The sequence below is a fragment of the Poecilia formosa genome, unplaced genomic scaffold (genome assembly GCF_000485575.1).
Source record: "Poecilia formosa unplaced genomic scaffold, Poecilia_formosa-5.1.2 Scaffold304, whole genome shotgun sequence".
Lineage (NCBI taxonomy): Eukaryota > Metazoa > Chordata > Actinopteri > Cyprinodontiformes > Poeciliidae > Poecilia > Poecilia formosa.
The window spans coordinates 371,495-378,052 of record NW_006800243.1 but is presented as its reverse complement, the minus strand read 5'-3'; the positions used below and the strand labels follow the sequence as shown (position 1 = coordinate 378,052).

Below are 6,558 nucleotides of genomic sequence, written 5' to 3'. Positions count from 1 at the left end.
GTCCGATGATGGAACGTGCGGGTCCGATGACGGATCGTGTGGGTCCGATGACGGATCGCGTGGGTCCGATGACGGATCGTGTGGGTCTCACTGCAGCTGAGGTGTCAGTAATAATAACGGTATTAGCGTTCCATCTGATGTCGGTTGTGATGAAGAGTGTCAGAAATAAAGGTGTGCTCAGCAAATTATGTGTCATACATAAATTATTTAATCTCTGAGCACCGGCATGCAGAGCGCCGAGTCGTCCTTCACAAACTGGTTTGAAACCAGAGGAAAAATGATTTACCAAATCTGTAAGGGAATCGTGTCTGAAAATAAGAAATTCACGATGGAGTCCAAATCAAGACTCACTGACTGAAAACAGATTTAAATCGCAGACTGACACAAAAACTATTATTCTGAAATCTTTAATTTTTAAACCTGACATTTTTTTTATCTTTGCAGATTTATATGAAATATGTAAAAAAAAAAAAAAAAAATCCTCTCAAACATAAGTTGTTAAAATCACATAAGAAGCTTTACAGAACAGAAAATCTGCTGAGAAATTTCACTGCAATGAAACTCATTGGTACATTTTACCAGAGGCAGGAGTAGAAATACTTTAACAAGTTTTACTCAAGTACTGAGTAACTGATCAAATGATCAATCATTTAATATTTAAAATTACATAATCAGACAGACAAACAAATAGTTATGTGGAAATTTTGGTATTTTAATTTATACAAGCAAAAAATATTAATAATCAGACAGCATAATTTACTTCCAAATCAGTTTCTTTCAATAAAAACTTGCTAAACTTTAACAGAAGCTGCAGGTGTGAGTCTGTCTGAGCTTCTGGTTAAAACAGAAGCCAAAAACTTAAAGGGTTTATTCAAATGCAATCCATATTTATAATATAGTTTTAACAATCAGTTACAATAAATTCATTGTTGTTGGGCTCTTTTAGTAAAAATGTTGATACAAAACATTGTAGCAGTCTGAAGGTTTTCCAGTTTCACCATTAATAAATCAGTCTGTTGAAACTGCAGGCTTGTGGCTGGATGGAAAGAAAATGGCTTCTTTCCTGCCAGTGAAAAGTGAGAACAGATGTAGAGTTTGTGCTGATCTCAGGCGCTCTGTCATCCCAACGTGGACCGGATCCCAGAACGGTTCACACGCCTGCAGACGCCCTGCCAGCAAGAACCGGGTAAAAATAAACCTACTGATGCCACACAATCGGCCTATCTAAAGTGAAAAAACCCATAAAAATGAACACATTTTCTCCTTTGTTTCTTTATGTTCATAGCTTCATTTTGGCACGGGAAACATGGGAAAACAACGAACATGTTTTAACCAAAATCCCCCAGGCAGACACTCACCTGCAGTTCATGTTAGTTTTCTAAAGACCAAAATTACAATAATTCATATAAGTAACAAAAAATAGATTTTTTTTTCCAAATCAGTTTCTTTCAATAAAAAATGTCTGAAACTGCAGGTTTGTGTCTGAGTTTTTGGTTAATACATGTTTTTCATTGAATGGATGGAAAATCCAGAAATTTTACTCAAGAGAATAAATGCTTTAAAATTAAATTACTCACGTTAAAGTGAAATAAAGTACTAATACATTTTTCAAAAGCGTTACTGAAATACCCAACTCTGACATTAAATAATTTATAATTTGATCAGTTACTCTCAGTACTTGAGTAAACCTTTTACCAAATACTGCAGTAATTTCTTGGACGGATACTTTTTTAGTTAATTTCTGGATTCTTCCCCGTCTGACTGCGGTAACTTGCCTGTTTCTTCTCTTTAAAAGCTTTTGACACGTCGGCGTCTTGTGGTTTCACCACTCCAGTAATTATCCTGGTGAATGATTACCTGTAAATGCTCTGCAGACAGATTGAGATCTGCTCACTCATTCCAACCCTCCAGGGAGGCGTTTCTTCAGGTTTACACCAGATGTTGAAAAGGTGTAAACGCGCTTCCTGTCAGCGCCGAACAGACGCTTCACGTTTTCCACGTCGCCTCGGCTCACACGCAGGCGGAGCTTTTTTCACCTCAGGTTTCACTCGGTGAAGTGAGATCTCCACAGTCAGACAGTGTTTGGTTTTTTTACCGCTACGGACAAAGAAATGGTTCATATGTGAACACTGGGATTGTAGATGCGAAGAAAGACTGAGTGATGTAGCTTACAACAATTTGAGAAACTGTTTCCTTTTTTATTTAAATTTATTAGATCTATAGGAAATTTTTACTGCCTATAAACGAGACTTAATTTACTTTAAAGATTCATAAATCCATGTGCAAACTAACACAGCCAAACTGCTTCAGAAATTTGGCAAAATGTTCAAAATCAGGGAAATTTTCAGTTAAATCACTGCTGCGAAGTCATCAGCACCAATCTGAGATTAAACTACCACTCAGCTTAATCTGTGCTATTAGATTAAACTATAGTTGATAGATAGCTTATTGAATCTCTTTAGATCAGTTTATAATTATTTCATCTTTTTACTTTCTAAAAAACATTTTTAATCCACACTTAATAAACTGTTCTTGCAGTCAGTTTTGCTTTTTGAAAAAAAAAACGTCCTTGCAAAAATTTTTCATTTTATTCTTGCATTCAGTTCAGAAATGTTTCAAAATACTATTTTAAAGGGAGCTGCTAATACAATATGACATATTAAACTTTATTTTACTCTGATTTTGCATTTAGAGCAAAATCAGTGCTGCACCTTTATCGTCAAACTTTAACCATTTGTACCATCTTAGTTTGACAAACCGACTCTCTGAACCACATGAAAATGATTTTAACAATATATTTATTTCCATTTTTTTCTTACAAAACAATTCCCTCATAAACCAGAACACACAAAATGCATAAAGAAAACTGTACAGGTTCATGTCATGTCTGAAGGTGTCCTATCTGGAACAATGTTATCTACAACAGTGGTTCTATCACACTGAACAGCGAGGCTCTGCACGCCGCTCTTCGGCCTAAACAGGAACACTGATCCACAGAACGACGGGAGCTAGCCAGAATCACCCGCTAACGGCTGCAGAGGTTTGCTCTCGCTCCTTGGCTCTAGCAGCGGTGTGTCTTACTGAAAAGTGACTTTTACAAGCAGCTTTTGGGCGATCAGTGCGAGGTCAGAGGTCATGTTGCAGAGCTGTTTGGTTACATGCAGGATTCAGATTTAGCCGGGAGTGAATTTGGATCATTATGTAGTTGGAACTTCAGGAAGCAGAGCCAAAAACTAGTTTAACATTTATTTTAAAAAATAAAATGACAGCATAATGTATTCGGACATGTTTGTCTTCTCAGTGCAACAGTGGTCTAAGAAACAGATCGCTGTTGATATTCTTAAAATTGTCTTTAGTTTTAAAACCAGAATATTGCATTAGCAGCAAATATCCATCAGACAAACCAAAAAGTCTCTGAACGAATAATTAAACTGAACAAATAACTAAACTTAACTGGGGTTGCTACATGCTAAAACCAGACTTTGACATCTTACTTTGTGGATCTCATTTTAAAGATGTTTGACCTGCCAAAATAAAAGCCAGCAACATTTCATTTGAATGGCTGTGAGTACTTGTGATCTGCCGAGATAAATTTCTGTTTTTCCTCATATTAGTGCGTTACAACCACAAAACTCAGTGTTTTTGTTTAGATCTATTGATATATTTTGGGAATATGTAGATTTGTGAAGTGGATGAAAAAAGCCAGTGTTAAAAAAAGTTTTCATGTTTTGTTTGGGACATTTCTACCAAGTTTGGACAAATAAAACTAATATTTGCTCTTTTTGGTGAAATGGTTCAGGCTCAGATTGGATTCACAAGTAATTTTTTTGTTGAGATTTTGTGTATCCTTTGAATTAAATCTACATTTTGCAGCTCTGCTGGAAGGTGAATATTCACCTCAATCCGACATCTTTTTCTGCCACACATTCGACCAAAAACAGCTAAAAGTTTAATCTCATCTGACTGATACTTTCTACATGTTTTCTGTCATCTTCTGGTTTTTAAGTTAGTTTCCAAATCACCAGATGATTTTATATCGCACCTTTCTTTAAATTTAGTCATTTTAATGACATGCCAGAAAAACGATGGATTCACTGCAGTTTTCTCCTCATGGTGCTGTGCTTTGCTAGTCAGCTGGCTCAAATGAAGCTTAGGAAAGGTTTGAATTGAATTTTGTGGAAAATGAAGCTAGCAAGCAGCATGTCTGTTGAGCTGGCAGATCATCTAATTTTCCACCTGGTGTTAGTTTGATGTAAATATAAAATCCTTAAATGTGATCAGATCAGTAAAATATACCATTTCTCAGAATAATTTTTGTTTCGTCTCTCTTCCCTAAACAAGATATGTGGAATCCTGTTCTAGTAATTTTGTATTTTATAACTTAATTTGTTTTTTTTAATAAATTTGATCAGAGAAAAGAAGGTTTAATGCATTTTTTCCTACTTTAGGATGTTCTGTGTACATTGAAATTTGTGGTCGTAACGTTGCAAATATGCAAAACGATGAAAAGTTTAATCTGTACTCACAGAGAAATCACATGAACCTCTGGAAACTCATGTAAAAACTCAAATGTTGACAAAAATGTCTCCATTCTGCCTCAAACTAAATTGTGGCTGCAGACAAAACACCAAATGCACAAGTTGGCTGTTTAGCGAAACGCACAAATCTTCTAATGAGAAACGCTGAATGAGTGAGCTGCCTTCAAGATCCAAAGGATCAACGTTTATAGTAACAACATCTTAGCTACATTATGTAGATTAAGGCATTGTGTGAATTTAGGGCAACTAAAACTAAAACTAATAAGTAAAGATTTGGATCTCTTGAATTTATCCACTGAAGCACCGCGGCTAATGAGGTTAGCTTAAAAACTGATTACATTTAAAAGAAGCGAGGTTTCAGTCATGATGCACATGTGACTTAAACAGATTCATTTTTATTTACTTTTATAATCATTATTGTAGCAAGTCACTCAAAAAACGGGATTAAAGCTCTGTAAATGAATAAAACGGTAATTTTATTTATTCAAATAGTTTTCAGGTTTTGCTCTCAGATTTGAAGTTTAAACTCTTAGCATTTGGTTCATACAGCGCATAACTGCATGAATAATTAATGTACACTGCAAAAACATACTATATTACCAAGTATTTTTAGTCTAGTTTCTAGCAGAAATAGCTTAATACACTTGAATTAAGACAAAATTAAATATAACGTATTAGCAAGATACAGAAGCTTGTTTTAAGTAAATTTAACTGCCAGTAGAACAAGAACTTTTTCATAAATATCAAGTAAACATTTACTTAAGCTTCTATATATATTCTATATTTTGCTGAAAATACTTGTAAGTTTTGTCTTAATTCAAATTTAATAAATAAAAAAGACTAAAAATACTTGTCAAGATTGTGTATTTGCAGTGTATCTCCGTTTTGATTCCTGCTTTCTGCTGTTGAAGACGGAAAGTTAAGTTAAAGTTTTCAGACTTTTTGATTGCTGCGTTATTCTAAATATACGATTTTTCTCAATCATCTACAAATGGACCTAAAATCAGCGTTCTGACAAATCTCATAATTTGAAACAAAAGTCGCTCATCAGCCGTTTTAGCCCGATATGTGAGTCCATTAAGCGTGTTGTCCAAGCTAAGCATTGGTGTGCAGAGCAGCCCTGCTGTTGAGAGGCGGATGTGCTTAGTGAGGCTTTCTTGTTTCAGTCATTATTACAGAAGCTGCAGAGATGTCTGGCTGCTAATAGCTCATCATTGCAATGATTAGTGGAACTGCAGAAACACAATTACACCAAGAATGATGCAGTTCAGCTGGAGAAAATGTGCTATTCTCATACACAAAGAGTTGCTGGTGTTCATTTAGTAACTTCCATGAACCCATTGCAGCGTAACGTCACACACCAGACCCCATCCCCAGCTTCCTGCTGGAGGGCAAAAAGTTGTTTGCTAACGATGACTAGCATTGGTTTTAGCTGCCAAGTTGTCAATAAAACGCAATAAATATTAAATGTATGCCTGATATATAAAAGAAAGGAAAACACAGAGCTTTGCTGCTAATTGTCATCATTACAACTAGTTAAGGTAAGGAAAAAGTTTTAATGTAAAAAAAATAGTGAGGGACAGGGAAATAGCTCAGTTATGCTAGCTTGACTATGACAAATGTAATATGTAGATGAGCTGCAGAATTCTGTGGGTTTTAGTTCAATTAAAAAGTAAAGGAAAAGGCAACCTGAGCACCAACTATAACAGGTATATAACTTAGACAGCAGTACAGCAGGTGTTTAAATTAGCTAACCAACCACCGCTGTATTAGCTTAGCTGTTAGCAGCAGTAGCTAATGTACCATACCAATCACTTATTAATAATCACAAAATAAACATCAAGCCAGAATTCATGAGACTGTTACAGAATCAATGTTCTGCTCTGTGTGGGAAATGTTTGTGATTTTTGCTGTTTGCTGAATCCTGATACATGAAGTGGCGTCAGTTGCTATGGCAACCAGTCTGTGTGTAACATAGTCGACACGGAGCAAGAAAAAAAAAGTGGTTTTGAGTTGTTCA

The 6,558-nt window shown here is 35.5% G+C and overlaps 1 long non-coding RNA gene across 2 annotated transcripts in view; it reads left to right on the top strand.

Annotated features, from left to right (window-relative positions):
* LOC103152195 (uncharacterized) overlaps positions 1-1,252 on the top strand; it is a 71,038-nt gene extending 69,786 nt beyond the window's left edge. For both annotated transcript variants that reach the window (XR_001658710.1, XR_001658709.1), the window contains exon 3: positions 1,029-1,252. This is a non-coding gene — a long non-coding RNA (uncharacterized LOC103152195). The remainder of the gene's footprint in view (positions 1-1,028) is intronic.
* The last annotated feature ends 5,306 nt before the right edge of the window (positions 1,253-6,558 follow it).